The sequence below is a fragment of the Gracilinanus agilis genome, chromosome 6, assembly GCF_016433145.1.
Source record: "Gracilinanus agilis isolate LMUSP501 chromosome 6, AgileGrace, whole genome shotgun sequence".
NCBI classification, from domain to species: Eukaryota; Metazoa; Chordata; class Mammalia; order Didelphimorphia; family Didelphidae; genus Gracilinanus; species Gracilinanus agilis.
The window spans coordinates 198693437-198712668 of NC_058135.1; the positions used below are offsets into that span (position 1 = coordinate 198693437).

General features: G+C 34.7%; 1 pseudogene; it reads right to left on the bottom strand.

The window, feature by feature from the left end:
- Positions 1 to 10155: 10155 nt before the first annotated feature.
- Positions 10156 to 19232, bottom strand: part of LOC123252448 — a 22694-nt pseudogene continuing 13617 nt past the window's right edge.

Genomic DNA, 19232 nt, shown 5'->3' on the forward strand with positions numbered 1-19232 from the left:
ACTCTCTGATCCAGCCAAAATTGACTTTTCTATTTCTGATACATAATTCCTTATCCCTTTCTTCCTTTAAGATGCAATTGAAGCAAAGTGGCTCAATGGATTGAGAGCCAAGTCTAGAGATGGAAGGTCCTGGGTTCAATTCTGGCCTCAGACACTTCCAAACTATATGACACTTTGCCTAGCTTTTATCATTCTTCTGCCTTAGAACCAATGTATAGCATTGATTCCAAGATGGAAGGTAAGTTTTTTTTTTTAAAGATTTGACTGAAGCACTATAGTCTGAATGAAACCTTTTCTATTTCTTGCCTTCCCCTTCTGACTGCTAGAGTTCTTTTTCCCTAACTAGCATTTACTTAGCTATCTTGCATTTATTAACTTTATATTATATTATATACATTCAAACATATAAGCATTTACATGTTTATATATATCTATATATCTCTCTCTATATATATATATACATATATACATACATCAATACCCCCATTAAACTGAAAATCCCTTGTGAGAAGAGATTGTATTATTCTTTGCATTTGTGTCTCTAGTACTTGCCACAGTTCTTGGCACATAGCAATTTCTTAACAAATGCTAGTTTATTGACTAACACTTAATAGTCTACCTTTCCTAAGTAGTTCATATTTCTAAGATATCTATTACTTAAACCTCCTTTGATAAATATTTTTTTCTTTTAATGGCTTCATAAAAACTACAATAACAACAATTATGCTACAACACATCTCTCTATCGTGAAAACATTGAGATGGCAGTTACTGGGACAAGCACAACAGAAAGGCCAATTATTTCTATATAATTTTCTTCTTCTATGGTATCCTTCCACACCTATGATTTGTAGTCTGCTTTCCAGCCAATGAACTGCCAAAACATGGTTCTCGTCTTTATGAATCAATTTTTAAATAATTTTTCTAACATTTCCTCCATTTTTTATTGCCAAACTCATAATCCCAAACTCTGAAGTGTTCTGCTTCCATTTCCTGTTCCCTGTAAACCTTTGTGAGGCCATATAGAAGAAAGAAGTCATATAAAAGCAACCTTGCATTATTACATTGTTCCCATTTACAATCCTGTTTCACCATGTATTAGTTTTCCAACTCCTTTCTTACTGTGTAATGAACAAAATTGCCTTCAAAAGGAAAAGCTTCTGCCCTGGGGCTTTTCAAAGGAGATCACATTTACACTACAATTGCCCGATAATTGCTTTAATGCCTTAGGACATCTAACATATGTCCTGTAAAGAGACACCCATATGGTGATGCTCTCTAGATCCTGGCACATCGTGACCACACAATTACAAACAACAGAATTCTCTCTTAAATGTTTGTGTCCTCACATACTTGATGGTGTATCACACAAGGGCTGAGAAGTGACAATATCCTAGCCCAGTTCCTTTCACCATACGTTTTTGACCATGTTACTTATAACTTGGAACAACTAGATGAAGTTTTCATAATGATTTCTCTGGCCATGGATGAAACCAACATAATTTTCTTTTCACTGTGGAATTTCAAATTAACTCTATATTAAACTAACCCACACATTCTCCCCTTGAATTGATTTCTCCTCATTTCTCCTTGCCACAGCATTGTCATAAAATGTCAGCCAAGACATTGGCACCATCTGTTAGATATTGGTTTGTCATAAGTCTGGTCTCAGTTTTCAAGCTCGCCTCTGGTAAGCAAGATGTAAAGAAGGCTGAGCAGAAAATATAGGTACACCTCACTTTATGAAATAATTGTGCTACTAAAAAACTTTGTAGAAGTATCATTTAAGACAAGTCATATTTTAAGAGTTTTAGGGGTACTTACTAGTTTTTAAAAGTCCTGTCATGAGCTGAAAACTTGTTTTCTAAATCAAAGCAAATGATGTATTATAACTTTGTGCTAATGCGTGCAATACTGGGCCATCATATATGTCCTTTGCTTTAAACTAGGCAAGAATATGTTTTTGTCTACAAGGAGGGATTGTATTTCTTGTGGTTATCTTCCTTATGTTATCTTGACTATATCTAGCCTTTTATATTAGATTCTGAAAGGTCTTATTCATTCTTCTAATCTATTTCTTTTACTGATGTATTATAAATTTAATATTAAACATTGATATGATCAAACTTACTTCTCAACTATTTACTTCTATACAAATTAATTTCAGTGCATAAAATAAAAATTTTCTTCTCAATTTTCAACAATATCCTTTATGTATTTCTTCTCACTTAATTTTCCTTTTATGTGGTTATTATTGAAAGGTAACAAGGGGCAGTAAATGTTTAGAATACTGAATTCAGGGGCAGGATGACCAATATCCTCTGACAGGATGTGTGACTATTGGCACTACATCAGTGACTATATGCAGATTATTTAACCTCTTGGTGTTCTGAAACTCTCTAAGACTAAAAAGTTGCAAAGAAAGTGCTGAATTGCTAGAACTTTTATATATCAGTGACAGCCCAGGTCTAATCTGCTGTTTCCTGTGGTGATTATTGGCATCTATTTTGTTCTACTTTTGTTTTTCTTGCTTTGAAATACTTCCTAAAGGTCTCTTTAACTTTCTTTGTATTCCTCATACTTGAATCACTGGAAAATGTATTATTCCATTAAATCAGTGTACTTCAATTTATTTAATTGATTCCCTATGGCTAGTCACCTAGTTTTCTTCTAGTATTTTTTTTTTATTTACAGAAAGATTGCTATGACAATCTTTGAAAAGATAACTCTTTTTTTTTTAGGAATGAGTGATCTTTTTGGTAACACCTTCCTTTTATATTTTCAACTTGTGGACTTGTTAGTTCAAAGGGCATGGTGATTTTTTTTTTTAATATTTACTAACAACTATTAGATTACTCTGAAACAAAATGAAACTACACAAGTTTGCCATTTCATCAGTAAGGAATGAATGTAGCCATTTGTCCATAATATTTACAACTCTATGTTGTTATTGTTGAGTTATTCAGTTGTGCCCAACTATTTGTGACTTCTTGGACTATAGTATACCAGGCTTTTCTATCCTCTGGCATCAACCAAAGTCTGTCTAGGGGTATGTTTGTTTCTTCCATGACACTATCCCTCTATCTCATCCCCTGCTGGCCTTTTATTCTTTTGTTTTCATTTTTTCCCAACTTCAGGGTCTTGCCCCCATTCATCTTTTCCTGACTTCATGGGTCTGAGGTACTTACTCAAAGTTGTTCTAACTTACATATTCTTATTAAGTTTGAAATTGTTTTCCAAGTGATTATATGCAATTAATTTTTCCTTTTTGGTGGAAAGTATCAATTCCATACAATGGAATATTAGTACAGAATAATAAATAGTGCCTAAGAAGGATTCAGAGGAACATTGAGAAGAATTGAATGGATTTATCCAAATGGATATCAGATCTAGAAGAAAAACAGACACATTATAATAATGTAAATGAAAAGAACACTATAAAGTAATTGAACGCTGGCTAATTACAATGACCAATCTTATTCCCTAGGAACTAATAATGAAACATACTTCAATCCTCTCAGTAGAGAAATAAAGAAAAAAAGTATGGATGTGGGGTATAATATATATTGTCAAGGTCTTCTTGTCTGTTGGTTTGGCTGAAGTATTTTTTAAATAAAAGAATAATAATAATAGTATCTCCTTTATATAATGCTTAAAGACTTGCAAAATACTTTTGCAAATATTTTTTGTTCATAACAATCCTATGAATTATGTATTATTTTTATCCCTATTTTATAGATGAAGACACTGAGTGAAACAGGTTAAATAAATAAATTGCCCAGGTTTCACATAACTAGTAAATTCTGAGGTCAAATTAGAATTTGGGTCCAGTAGGTTGAATTATTTTGTGCTTTTAAAGTACCAAACTTTATACAGTAGAGGTTCATGGTGTGGTTTCATGTACAATTCTCTTTTGTTCTGTTTTTATTCATATATGAGAATGATTATGTTTCTTAAGGTTTTCAAGTTCACATAAAAAATTTGATTGATTTCTTTTAAAAAAAAGAGGTTCCAATTCTTTAATTGTATCTTTCTCTGGTCTCACCTCCCTACTTTATAACAAAATTAAAAACAAATTAAACAAAATAAGCCAACAGTTTCATCACATATGCCACTTCATTTCCCATATATAGTCCAACATTTTGATACTGAGAGGATGGAGATATAATTCCATTCAACTCTTGAAGTCCAGTTAGGTCTGGACATTAATCATGATTCATGGGATCATTTAGTCATTTAGTCCCACACCTTCATTCTTATTGATTAGGAAACTGAGGTCCAGACAAGTTAATGGGTTTGCCCAAGGTCACATAGATATTTTAGAGATGGGATTTGAATCCAAGCCCAAATTACACAATCTTTCTGTTGCAAAGTAATTTAAGCTCTTTTTTCTTTATTGTATTTTTTTTTTGGTCATCATTGTTCTTATGTCTGCTTGATTTGCTCTACATTGGTTCATTTAAATCTTGATTTTTTCTAAACTATTTGTATTATTTTCTTATGGTGCAATAATAATATTCTGTCCCACATGGTTTATTCAGTTAATCCTCAATTGGTTGTGGATCAGCCACATGTTTTCCATTTTTTCCCTACTTCAAAAAGTGATTTTGTAAGTTTATTTTTGTGTAAATGAGATTTTCTCTCTCTTTTTAAAAATCTCCTTGTAGTTCATGCCCAGGAACAGTATCAGTGGGTTAAAGATTACATTTAATTTAGTGACTTTTTTGTGGTTCAATTACAAATTGTTCCCCACTATAGTTGGAACAAGTCACAGCCCTGCTGACAATGCTTTAGAAAACCCAGAAAATTCAAGAAATAATCTGCTGCATTAACCTCATCGTTTACATCAGGAAGCATTAGGTGTTTTGTGTTGAGGTGTCACAAGGGGGAAAATTGGAACAGCAAACCTTTTGACTAAATTTTTAAAAGTAAGAAAATAAATGCTTTCCTAAAGATGTCATGATGTGTCACTCCATATGTTTTTATGTGTACTACATTCTGTATTGGGAGTGGAAGAACCCAGGCTGTTTTAAGTTCAGCAAAACATCTTGAATGTCTTTTTAAATGTTTCAAAATCTCCAAATGTGTTTTGCCAATCACTGTTTCTTAATTTTATAACTCAAGTGTATGTCAAGGGAAATTTAATCCGTATGTTTCTGATTCTTTTACATTCAATTCATCCAAGTGTTTCATGAGAACCATTTGATGTCTAAGAGGCCTTAGAAGCTATTTTTTTACAAGCACATTTAAGCTTATTTATTCAGATAGTCAAGCACCATTTTCTTAGGATTCAGTTAAACTGAAATTCTACAAGACTTTGAAAGCTAGAAAACTGTTAACATTGTCATCACCATCAATGATATCTAATAACAATCTGAACTACTTCTGATACCAGACTAAATCCTACTTCTGTTGCATTGGAAACTTGTAGAACAACAGGTCACTTTATTTTCTACCTATTCACTGGCTTTCTCTCTCAAAGTATTACGAATAATCTATATAAATTACAAAATAATTAAGTAAGAAGCATAAAATGCCCACCATGTGCCAGGCCCTGAGCTAAACTTACGATTTGAACACAAACCCAAATATAGAAATCCTTCTGCCTTATGTAATTTAATCTTCTCCTTTCTCAGAAATTTATCATCATTATTCTCTTCTATCTGCTTGCTTTCCTGTACATGGATTCGAGTCTTGATTTTCTCTGAATTATTCATAAATATATTCAAACTTATAAACAAAAGAAAAAAATAGTCCCTGCTCTCAAGGAGTTCACAATCTAGTTGGGGAGACAATATCTGAATAATTATGTGAAGAAATAAGGATCTTTATAATTATCTTCAATGCAAATGAATTAGGCAGGAGTTTCTTTGCCATGATTTGAGAGACACTGGAAAAGTCTATAAGCCAAAGATATTTCCTCCAATGATGCTTCAAATCTACCATTAGAAAGTCATTCCTTCAGATTGAACATTATGTTCTCCTTAAAAATTCAATTACTTTTGGCTGAGGTGGCACATTATATTAATAAATCATAGCATAAACTGCAGAAAAGAGAATTTAGAGTATATATCAAAGATTAACTTCTATTTCACATTTCTACATAGAGTTTCATCCCTTCCATAATAACTGGGAGTAATTTGACATGTTTTTTTGGTTCCTCTAAAAGTTTCCTCTGAGATGTTTTCCCTAAATTAAGTGGGTCTCATTTAAGATTTCTGATACTCTTTTTCATAGCCAACCAAGATATTATGCATCTGGGGCCAAAAGGTTTAGAAACATTCTTAGAAAAGAATTTCATGATAATCACCTGTCTAACCAAAAGTTATTTATATATGAGAAAAAACAAACCTTTAAAAAGCCAATGTCAGGGAATTCAATTAAATATTTAATATAAAATATTAACAACACTAATCATTATTAAAGTCATCACTTGTTTTTAGAGTGCTTTTCTCAGACTAATACTATAAGGTAGTGGTACAAATACCATTAGCTTCATTGGACAGATAAAGAAACTGAGGCCCGGAGAGGTTAACAGATTTATATATTTCTTCCAAATCATCAAGACTCACTTTAATTCTAAATTATAAGATGAAAATTTGAGATATGATACTTTAAGATGAATAATGACCAACAGCAGCATGTCTAGAAAGTGACCAAGAGGACCTAGAGAAGATTCTATAGGAGAATTAGTTGAAAGAATTATTAATACAATAAAGATGATCCAGCCATACCATTCTTGGGTTTGTACCCCAAAAAGATCATAGATAAACAGATTTGTACGAAAGTATTTCTAGCTAAGCTTTTTGTGGTGGCAAAAAACTGGAAAATGAGGGTATGCCCTTTAATGGGGGAATGGCTGAACAAAATGTGGTATATGTTGGTGATGGAATACTATTGTGCTCAAAGGAATAATAAACTGGAGGAATTCCATGTGAACTGGAAAGACCTCCAGGAATTGATGCAGAGCAAAAGGAGCAGAGCCAGAAGAACATTGTACACAGAAACCAATACACTGTGGTAAAATGAAATGTAATGAACTTCTGTACTAGCAGCAACACAATGACCCAGGACAATTCTGAGGGACTTATGGAAAAGAACACTACCCACATTCAGAGGAAGAACTACAGGAGTGGAAACAGAAGAAAAACATTTGCTTGAACACGTGGGTTGAGGCGGACATGATTGGGGATGTAGACTTGAAACTACCGCTCCAATGCAACTATCAACAATTTGGAAATAGGTCTTGATCAATGACACATGTAAAAACCAGTGGAAATACGCATCAGCCATGGGTGCATGGAGCTGGGTGGGGGGGTGAAGGGGAAAGTAAGAGCATGAATTATGTAACCATGTTAACTTTTCGAAAAATAAATATTAATAAATGTTTTTAAAAAATACAATAAAGAACAAATCCTTGTTCTTCACTGGTTGTCTCTATGAAATGGTAACACAACAGCTTTAAGGTTGCCATTACTTCTATATTTGCCATGTGTATTCAACTCTTATTTATTCATTCTGTATAGGATCATAGATGTAATGCCAGAAGGAACCTTTTAGGACATCTATCTATATCACAGATACAGAGCTAAAGGGACCATAGATGTCATCTTATTCAAGTCCTCTTTTTTATTGATAAATTAGATCCAGAAGAGGTTAAGTGATTTGCCTAAGGTCACAAAGTAGTAATTAGCAGAACTGAGATTTGAACCCAGGTCTTTGATCCCAAATCCTCCATACTTTCCCCTAAACTGTTCCCTTTTGAGTAATAATTAGTATTGTTTTTGACTGAGTACTTTTCCTGTTAGCAGTTTGTCAGTGGGATATTTCTACAGTCTAAAGCTCATCACTTACAAGAGAAAACTCAAACATAATTTTCAGGCAATGGCTTCTGATCAAGAAGGTGCAGCATGGACTCATTGTCAGGGGTCTTTGAATTCACATGAAAAATGTGTATTATCATTTTAATCTCTAACTGATAAAATTTGCTCATAATAAATAAGCAAATGTACCTTCTGGAAATTGAATAAACAATATATCTTTCCCATGGACACATATATACGTTATGATTTCATGAATGTATGTAGATACTATTTTGAATGAAAACACAATTCATTTAAAAGTGTTAATGAACTCATACTATTTTCTTAATCAACAGCTAACTAATGATATAACCAGTATCCTGTAGTGTTGCTGCTGCTTAGTTGTTTCAATTTCTTCATGACCCCATATAAAGTATTCTTGGCAAAGATACTGGAGTGGTTCGACATTTTCTTCTTCAGCTTATTTTACAGATAGGGAAACTGAGGAAAACAGTTATGTTACTTGCCCAGAGAAACACAACTAGTAAGTATCTGAGGCTGGATTTGAGCTCAGGTTCTTCTGACTCCAGATCTGGCACTATATCCAATGCAATACCTGGCTGTCCTATTAGCCTTCAATATTTTTTGATGTTTAAATGGGGTCCTCTGACTTGAGAAGATTTGGAGTCACTAGATTTTGTATTAAAACTCTTTTCCATCTCAAAACTCTATGATCTTATGTATATTCAAGTTGCTCAAGTAATACTGAATTTTGATCTTGGAGTAGAGTATGGTTATACTCTATCCCATTAACCTCTGGGGAATTCCATTAGTTAATAATCTGCCTACCATTTGGTAGGGAGCTGTGGATTATTATGATTTGAACATTATTCAGCAATTAGTTACTGTATGTGACACATGGAATTTCTTTGAAAAAGGAAAAAAAGATATATTGATAAATAACATTGATGATGATAATAATAACCTTCATTTGTACATTTAGTGCTTTCCAGTTTAGAAAGCTCTTTACTCACCATAACTGTCTGAATAAGTGGTACAAAAATTATACATACCTTTTTAGATATGAGGAAACTGAGAAACAGAGAGATGAAGTCATAGGCTAGACTTAGGCCTGAAACAAATCAGATTTAGAACACATACCTAAAGTACGTTTAATAACATATTTATCAAATTAACTAATTTCTATTAGTAAAAGCAACTCACAAAGACGATCTACTAAAGAAGAGATGAGTTGCTTTCTCTTTCAGTCTGGAGAGTGCTTGAACCAAAAGAAGTTAGGTATTCTTGAAAGAATTAATGGATACAAGAAAGAATCATACTAAAATAGAGGTGATCAAATCCATCTTTTTTTCTCTCTCATGTTTTAGACTTGCTTCTGTGAGATACACCTGAATTATGTTGAACTGAGAGCTATTCTTTAGTAGACTATATTGTTTATATCTTAGTTCTCTACTAAATTTGAAAAATTCTTTTTTTCTTTTCAGTTTTTGAAAGGAAGATTTATTTTTATAAGTTTCCCTTTGTATTAAATTCTAAGGCCTTGATTTAAATCTTTCATTGTATTATGATTTCCTTTTAGGTGCATTACACAAAGTGTAAATTGTTCCCATTAACTTAAAAAGAAACAAGCTTAAATGCACATGCTTTACAAGATAGCAAATTAAGTATCCTAGAATAAACATACCAAATATTTCACTTTTGAATCATGAACACAGCTTCTATATTTGTTTTACAAAAAAGCATGCCTCCCAACATGCATCTCAAACAGTGTTTCCTGTAATGTGGTATGTGAGCAACATTTAACTTAATTGAAACTACTTTAACTGAAAGTCTTACTGCTTAAATATACTCCTACAACATAACTACTCTGATAAAAGCTGAAATTGTTTAAGAGTTACAGTCTTTACTCAATTTGGTTATTACATCCTAGATGAATGTTTTCTTTTTCTGTGTTCAAAAATACTGAGCCTGAAGTTTAAAACAATCCTGATTTCCCTTAGAGTAAGAATAAATCATAAGCTTGTACTGTAAAACTGTTAAACTTTTTTTTCCTTTAAAAAAATTGACCAAGAGTCAGTAATTAGGATTATATTCCCCACCCACTACTCATACTGGACCTGTCAGATATCCCTCCCATTCTGTTTATTCCCATAGATTCATGGTTCTTGCTACTGTAGTAACTACTACAGTAGCTCTTTGGCTCACTATGCAGTGTTTGATCAAAAAAACACAGTTTTTCTGTAAAATGTGGCCATACTTGCTCAAGCCTCCTCCATAATTCCTATTCAATTACTGCCTAGCTGGACCAAAATATCTCCTGGCATTTGATTAACTTAAACACCAACATCTGATTCTGCTGTAGAATTCAAGAAGAGTTCTACTTATCTAGGTTGCATATTTTCTTTGTCTTTTGGTATAGCTTCCACAGTACCTTCATGAACAACAAATCCAATACCTGGTTCTTTAGTCACTCTGCCATCAGACCTAATTTCAGGATTGAGTGGTAAGAAAAAATTGTAAATATTTTTAGTAGCTCTGTAAGTAGCTCTCATTCACATACAATGACCTGTTGTACTCTGGAAAGTGGACCTACCATTTCCATATCTGTGATCAGACATTCCTGAAAAACAGGAATTGATGTCTCTTCCAAATCTATCTGACCTGAAGCCACATCTATCATTATATCTATTGTAATCATTATATCTCTGTTGTCCATCATAGGCACTATGCCTTATTTTTTCAAATGCAGCTCCTCTACCAATGCTATTATATTCTCTTCCAGCCCCAGGTCTGTCATAAGGACCTGGCTGCTGCATAGCCATTAGTTTTTGAGAAGGATCATAATGAATATGAACTTTCTGTCCAGCTGTTGTTGAAAATTTTAATGTATCTACTTATGCCCTATTCTCTCCTTACATTTATTTAGAGGCTTTTCAGCTATTTCCTGTGAAGCAAATTACACAAATGCCTCCCCCCATATTCTTCCTCTGGAAGTCTGCTGGCAAAGTTATCCTATTTGGCAAGATCTCCAACCCTGAGAAAAAATTAAACAATTTCTTCCTTGCTACAGCCAAATGGGAGTCCTCTAAGGCTCACAAAGCCATCATTGGCAGTGTCAGGACTATTTGGGTCAGTATATGTCATCACTCAATCCACTTCAATGTTGTCTGACTTGAGTACTTCAGCATATCTGTGTCCCAGAGTTTCTCTGTCTTTTTTCAGTGCCAATTTGACTTGGTCTTCTGATTCTAATTCAATAAATGCTTCTCTTCCTGGTCTTCCTTCTCAGATCAAACAGATACCTGATGCCCCATTTTGAATTACTTCATTGGCCCAAGAAGGACCATGGCAGGGCCATAGACCTTTACCTTGGAGTCTTTTCCACCTTTGATGTTCAACATACTCTTGCTCAGTCAGTGGTGGCAGCTTGATGCTTAACTTTGGTGTGTCTATGTAGAAAAAATTGGAAAATTCATTTTTAAATGATTAATATTCTAGTACTTTTTGGCTCTTAAAAACTACTTTCCATAGGAAAAGAAGCAACGTATCTCTAAGTAATCAATAGGAGAAATTAAATGAATTGCTATTGTAAACTGACTAGTCATTTAAGGAGCTAGCATGGATTCCTCTTAAAATGAGTCACCTTTTCAAGTTAAGCCCAGCATTTTCAGTCATCTTTATAATTAAACAGTTTGGAAGAAGTTTATTTTTCTCTTGATGATGAAAACTGTAATGACAGTTTATTACTGCAAACACAAGAGCAGTAGCTATTATCATGGAAACTGATATAATGACCTAAAGTCAACATCAGATCACATAAGGAGCTTTGGGGATTAGTAGGAGACCTTTTTTATTAACTGTATCTTGGACAGATTTTTAGTCCAGTTGTTTGTTACAGTTTTCATTTTCATTTTTACTTACATCCTCCCTGTGACATTGCCTTCCAGTTTTTACTTAAATTCAATTCAAGGCTCCCAACACACAAACAGTTTTCTTCTTTATTCTGTACATTTCCATTGTAATAACCTTCATCTCAGGGAGAATCTCTGTGGGATTCTGGGAAACAGCAGAGTTAGCCAGGCCTGGGGTGAAGAGAATCAAAGAGTCCCTTTTTGAGCAAATGTTTTGAGAATAGGAATCTGAGATAAAGGACATCAAAGAATGATAGGTCCTGAAAATAGCTTTTGCTGTTCCAATAATAATAACTCAAATTTCTATGGCCCTTTAAGGTCTACAAAGCACTTTGCAGATGCTGTCCCTTTGAATAAAAGCATAAATGACATTTTAAAAAAATCAAATTTGAATATAACACAAAGCTGGGAAGGAGAGCCAACAAACTAAATGACAATCATGATCTAAAAAGATCTTGTCAGGCTAGAAAAATGAATTAAATCTAGTAAAAGGTCAAGAAGCAACTAGTTCTCAGTGAGAGCCAGGAGATTAAAGAAGTGGGAAAGGAAACAATCTAAAATGAAAGCAAATTTATTAACTTATTACCTTTGAAGATGAAGAATGAACACTATTGCAATACAGCCATATTACCATTAGAGTAGACTTCAAAAGAACTCAGGTTTAGGGTTTGCTTGTTTGTTTTTTATGGTGGGTGTGAAAACTGGTCAAAACGAATACATTCTAAAAATCAAATCACTACTCTTCAAAACTAAGGAATAATCACAATAGCTGAAATTCAGTTAGTGCTTTGTGATTTACAAAATACTTTCCTCACTGAAGAATTTGGCTTTTTAAAGGTTTACAAAACAGTTTACAGATATCTCACTTGATCTCCATGATATTGCTGTGAGGTAACGGCAATATTGTATGATAATCAACTGTGGAAACATGGCTACTTTCAGCAATGCGATGATCTGGGACAATTCTGAAGAACTTATGAAAGGACATGCTATCCACTTCCAGAGAAAGATCTATCTGAATTGGATACAGATTAAAGCATACTATCTTTTCATCAGCTTATTTATGGCTTTATTTGGGGGTGTTGGGTGTGTGCATGTGTGCTCTCACAGCAATGATCAATATAGAACTGTTTTGCTTGATAACATATGTATGACTTAGATCAAATTGCTTACAATCTCTGAGAGGGAGAAGGAAAGGGGAAGTTTGGATCTTTGGATCTTTTAATTGTGGGAAATGTGGAAAATTATTATTACATGTAATTGGGAAAAATATCTTTTTGAATTAAAAAATAATTGTTCTGTGAGATATGAGGCACATTTATTCCATTTTTCAGAGAGCTTGCTTACTTGACAAAGGTCAGACAGCTAGTAAGGGTCAGAGTTGGGAACGGAACCTTGGTACCTTGTGAAATTATACTAACCTGATGTGTTCCTCTTCCATAGACAATCACTTACTAAATGTTCAGAAATACCTTGAACCCAATAATGGCTAAAGGTGTCCTATGCAATAAAGCTTAATCTTCCTATAAACATGGAAGCTAATTAATTAATTAGGGTCATCTTCACACTTCTATTGTTAACTATAATCACATGCTGATTTGATCTGTGGTCTCTTTAGTTTATTACCATCATTACTATCAGAACTATTAGGAATCCTCATGAATTTCAAAAGTGAGCATAAATTATATACCGATACATTTCCTTAGAGAGGACCAGAGCTAACTAGACTCTTCACAACCCACCAAGCTTTACTTAAATGTAAAGATGACTGTCAGTCAAAATAGACTTCCAAACAAGACCCTAAACAAATTGTTAATATGTATTCCGTTTTTCTAGAATTTAGCACAGATTTGGTCTTTAATGGAGACATATGGTTTCTCTGTTTCCATCTTTTAATTAGTGAATTTTTTATGGGTGCTGTGGTTTTATTTTGGTAGATTTCTTTTTTTTTGGAATTTTGGGGCTCTTCTTCATAAAGAAAAGGAGGGAAATTCATTGTGGTTGAACAAAAGATTGTTCTTTTAAATCTTTACCCTCTTTCTTAGTACAAATTCTAAGAAGAGCAGCAAAAGTTAGGCAATAGGAGTTGGATGACTTGCCCACAATCACATAGCTAGGAAATTTCTGAGACCAAATTTGAATGGAAATCTTCCCTATTTCAGGCCTGCCACTCTATCCACTGTGCTACCTAGCTACTCCAAAGAAAATGTTTTATCTTTGGAAATTTCCCTTTATTCTAACTATACACCAAAATAGTAGATAATTCAGCATATTCCTGATAACCATGCAGAGACCTACCATGTTCTTCCTTTTAGCACTTTTTTTGGAGGGCCTATTTCTTATGTTCATAATATCCTCTTTGAACCCAAGCCCCCTTCCTTTTTTATTTTTTAATTTTTCTCCCATCTTTCAAAACCTGACTCAAAATGTCACCTCCTCCACCTTTGCTGATTGCTCCCACATGAAAGTGATTTCTCTCTCGCCTGATCTTTTTATTTTTTTTTTCAAACCCTTAACTTCTGTGTATTAGCTCCTAGGTGGAAGAGTGGTAAGGGTAGGCAATGGGGGTCAAGTGACTTGCCCAGGGTCACATGACTGGGAAGTATCTGAGGCTGGATTTGAACCCAGGACCTCCGGTCTCTAGGCCTGACTCTCAATCCACTGAGCTACCCGGCTGTCCCCTCACCTGATCTTTACAGTGTTCACAGACACTAATTAGAGTCAGGGTTGAATAATGGATAGTCAATTTTAAAGTCAGAAAGACTTGGGTTCTAATTTAGGCTTTGACAGCTACTGACTGTATGACCTTGGTCAATTCATTTGACTTTTTTATAGTCTGCTTCAAGAGGTATGGAGTGGGAAGAGGCCTACAACAATTCCAAGTATGTCACAAACTAGATTACAATGTAATTCCTCTCTAATTTTAATGTGTTGATTTATTAATAAAAAAGAAATATTTTATAAGCATAGTTTTTAAGCCTTTATGTGGCTCTCGAGGATCCTTATGTGTGGTTTACTGGCTCCCTTACTTTTGTTTGAGTTTGACATTACTGATCTAGTTAACTCTTTATGATAAGTCACAAAGAAGGTACTTATATATTGGTAGAGGTAGTTTTTCCTGGGAATTCACAATAACATTGAAATCTTAGGTTTGGGACTTAATTTTTTATGCACATAACATATTTGAATGATATATGTTAGGTTGCTGTTGCAAGGAAAAGGCTTTGGAAGTCTTAAAAGTCTACAGAAATGTAAATCTTCATAATTACTATCATTATTATTATACAATACTCAGAGCATGTTTTGTGGGTCGTTTAGAATTAGGAGGCCTTACAGGATGGAATTTGACATAAATGTAATTTTTGGGGTGTTTAGAAGTAAAGGTTGGAGTTATCATATGTTCCCCTTAGAGAAGATAGAATTTTTATGCTCTGTGTGTTACTCTCTAAAGGAAACTTTTAGACTGCATTTCCACTAATAAAATAAATTGATACATGCCATAGAAGGGCATCTCCTTGTTTGTACCCCTTTAAAACTTAATCTTTAGTTAGTTGTTTTGGTAGAAGTCTACTCTAGCTTCTGATTAGTCTAGAAGGGCAGTTACCCACCTAAATATCTCCCTGACCAATCTGGATGATGCTTACTCTTCCACTATTAAGTTTTATCCCTTTATCCAGTCCTATCGAAATGTAAGTAACTCTGGAAGAGAAAATACTGAAAGTTGCTGCCACTTACATCTTACTAATCCATCAGTTTTTTTTCATAATCACAGAATCAAGTCAACAGTTCAAACAACTGTTTAATTGTTCACTGTGCAAGGTGCTGGAAATCTGCACAAAAACAAGTTAGTGTCCACCCTTAGGGAGCTTTCCATTTTATATCCATAAGGAAAGAATCCTGGCTCTATACCCAAATACTTGAGATCAAACCTGCCTCTGACACTTAATACTTTTGTCACCTTGTGCATATCCTTTAAGGTCACTGGGCATCAGTTTTTCTCATCTTCAAAATAAGGAGCCTATGATGACCTCTGAGTTCTCTCCAAGTTCTAGATGATCAGTTAATCAATAGGTATTTGTTAAGTATCAGGCACTGTTATAGGAGCTGGGGATAAAAGACAAACATTAAAGTCCCTGCCCTCAAGGAACTTATAGTTGAACAAGGAGAGATAACATGTGCACATAGAAGTATATACAAAATATATTCAAGAAATGTATCAGCCACTGAGGGCTTCAGGAGAGGCTTCATTTAAAGGTGATCTTTGAGCTGAGTCTGGAAGAAAAACAAACAAATAAAAACATACCAGAGTTTTCTAAGAGGTAGAGGTGAGCAGGGCTTGTTTTCCAAACATAGAAAACAACTAATCTGTGGAAAGACATAGAGAAGGAATCTGGGTTGTATGGGGGAAAAGGGGGTTTATAGGTTCAATATATTAAAAGGTGGTTGCCAGGGGAAATCTCCCCAATTTATGAATAACCTCAAGTCAAAATTGACTTTATGGAATTTTATTTACAATTGAGAAAGAGAGAGAGGAAATAAGGAAATAAGAATCTAACACAGTAGGTAATTTACTACAATCCTCCAATTAATCCAGATAGATCTAATTAACCCTCAGCAGAGAGTCAGAGGGCCAGAAGCCCTGAGGTGAATGAACTTCATTCACAGGGTCTATTAAAAGAAGTTCAGGAAGATTCAGTGAGTCTTTAAACTCACCAAGGTTTTAGCGTTCCAGCCAGCACTCCTCTACGGACTAGAAGAGCTCCTTCATCAACCTCCCTCTTTACCAGCAGCTCCTCTTCAGCGCAGGGGAAGACCTTCTCCTTTTAAATGGGTCACTTATGCATCACTTCCTGTGCCCCCTCCTACTTTGTGTGTCCAATCACAATAGATGCTTCTCCTAGGACTACCTGGGGGCAGTCAGTTAACTCTGATTCGTCACCTACTCTAGCACATGTGGGTTACGAATTGGAGGTGTTCTCACCTTTGGTGATTAAATCTAAAGATGGCAGTGTAGATTTAATCTAATTATCACAGGGTGACCGTCAGTCAAAATGTATTCATTAATCAGTTACTCTGTGACTAGTGTTGGGCTATGAAGGGTAGGAGGTGGGAGTTGGAGCTTGCCCTAAAACAAAGAAGTGAACTTGTATAGAAATAGGTACCATAGAAACTATGTACAGAAAAGATAACATGATAACCTTAGAGGAAAGGAATTAACAGATGGAGGAAAGGGACTGCTGGGAAACTTTCCTGCAATAGAGGATGTTTTGAGATTCTAAGGAGCAAATGTAAGGAGGAAGAATAGTCCAGACATGGGAGATTGCCAGTGCAAAGGTATGGCCATCCCTAAGGCCAGGGTTGTCATTTTTTGTTACTCTGGTGTGGTAATTAAGCACACAGTCAACAATTCTAGCGTTTAGAATGGGTCTTAGGGTAATAGGAACACACATCTGACTGGCAAAGAACTCAGAGGTCATCTACTCTTGCTACCTCATTTTGCAAAATAGGAAATGGAGGCCCAGAAAAGTTAAATATCTTGTCCAAGGTAACTCAAGAAATAAGGAACATGATCCTTGGAGCTGTGCATTAGGTTAGATTGTGTGTATCCAGACAAATCTTAAACAGGAATCTTGCACATGATTGACAAACATGATAGACATGTACTTGAACTTGACTTTATTGCTTTGTTTTGGCAGACTTTTGACACAGACAGATTGACATTCATGACATTTTATTCATAAAATACTAACAGTTTGAGAAAAAATGTGCTCCTAAACAGGGTGATAACCCCGACTGCAACATTTGTCTTTCTTTTCCCTTTGCATCTCTTCAACCATTTATGGGCTAATGACATTATCAAGCATTTGCACAACACTTCCTATTTGCACTATATCTGGCAATCAGTGCTGTTTTTCCCTCCTTTGAATAGCATGGTGAGGTACATTATTATTGATTCAGTTTCATTTTACAGGTAAAGGTGTTGAGTCTCAGTTTGCCTGAGGTCACATGGCTACATTATCTGGGGGCATGGAATTAGAATTTTCAATCCCCAAAACTCTGTGCCTTCATGAAATTGAACAGAAAGCTGAACTGAGCCCTGTCTAAAATGTGGATAAAAGGCAGGAACCAGCAGGGGGAAGGTAAAGAATCTAGCCAGAGATATGAAATGGCAACTTAGCTTTCTAACAGTTTTGGTTTAAAGTATATATTTTTTTCCATTATGTTTGAGATAACTTTATAACTCCTCATTGTTCTCTTCCAACAATGCTCCCCAAATGAGATCTGATCAGAGATATGATCAATCTCATGATAGATAGTAGCTCTCCCTTTAGCCTAAAGAAACAGGTGAAAAAGTTGTAACCTTAATTCTTACTCACGAATCTATTCCTTCTGTTCCTTCTTGGAGAGAGTAAGCCCTTTTAGCAACAAATGCATAGTTATACACCCAGAAAATCATAATGGGATTTATACTCAAATCTCCTGCCTAATACACTTTTAGTTATAAATAGAGTCTATTAAAAGTGTATGTATTTACCTCATTAGGCTTATGCTTATTTTTGCACAGAATGAATAAAGCTGAGAATCACAGAGAATATGGCGCTCAGCATCTGCATGCCTATTCCCACTCAGTATTTTGTTTATTTTCATTGCCTCATTTTGGTAATGTGCTCTAAATTAATTAGCTGCAACAGAAACTTTGAATAATTCAAAGAGGCACTTTAGGAAAATTGCATTTTTTCCAATTGGCTACATCATAAGTTAGTTAGGATGAATAATGGCAATGCAGCTGTTTGGGCTGATTTATTGTTTTTAAATAAAATATTTCATATTAAAATTTTTAGCAGAAGTACTGCTATTTATAGCAATAACCTGTTGTGGGGAGAGCATAGTGGCGATGCAGAGGAATGCAAAACAAGATGCAGTTGGTCTAGAGGCTTAAAATGTAAACATGGAAGGCAGAATTCAGGAGAAGAAAAGACTGGAGATATATAGTGTTCCATCCAGCACCTTGGAGCTGTTAAAATGTGTTGGATTCAGTGAACATTTTACATGACATGAATCATCCTCTTTTAAAAGCTGAGGGAAATTTGCTGAGTTTTAAAAACAATCTTATCCTTAGCCTGCTTTCACCTACTACCCAACTTAATTTCATCAAAGTCTTAAGTTAAACAATTTCATTGCCTTGTAGATGAAAACAAACTATTCTCTCACCACCTCCCTATAAAAAGTCTTTGTCCACTTACATTACTTACCTTTTTTTTTTTTGACAAAATTCTGTTGCTTGTATCCCTGATTTAAACTCAACTCCTCTGTTCTAATGTATTGAACTTGAGGATTTTTTTTGATGGTGAGCTAATTCAGTCTCCCCTCCTCCCTCCCTCCCTCCCTCTCTCTCTCCCTCTCTGTTCTTTCTCTTTCTTTCCCTCCCTCCCTCTTTCTTTTCTTTCTCCGTCCCTCTCTCTCTCCCTCTCTCCTTCTTCTTCTTCTTCTTCTTCTTC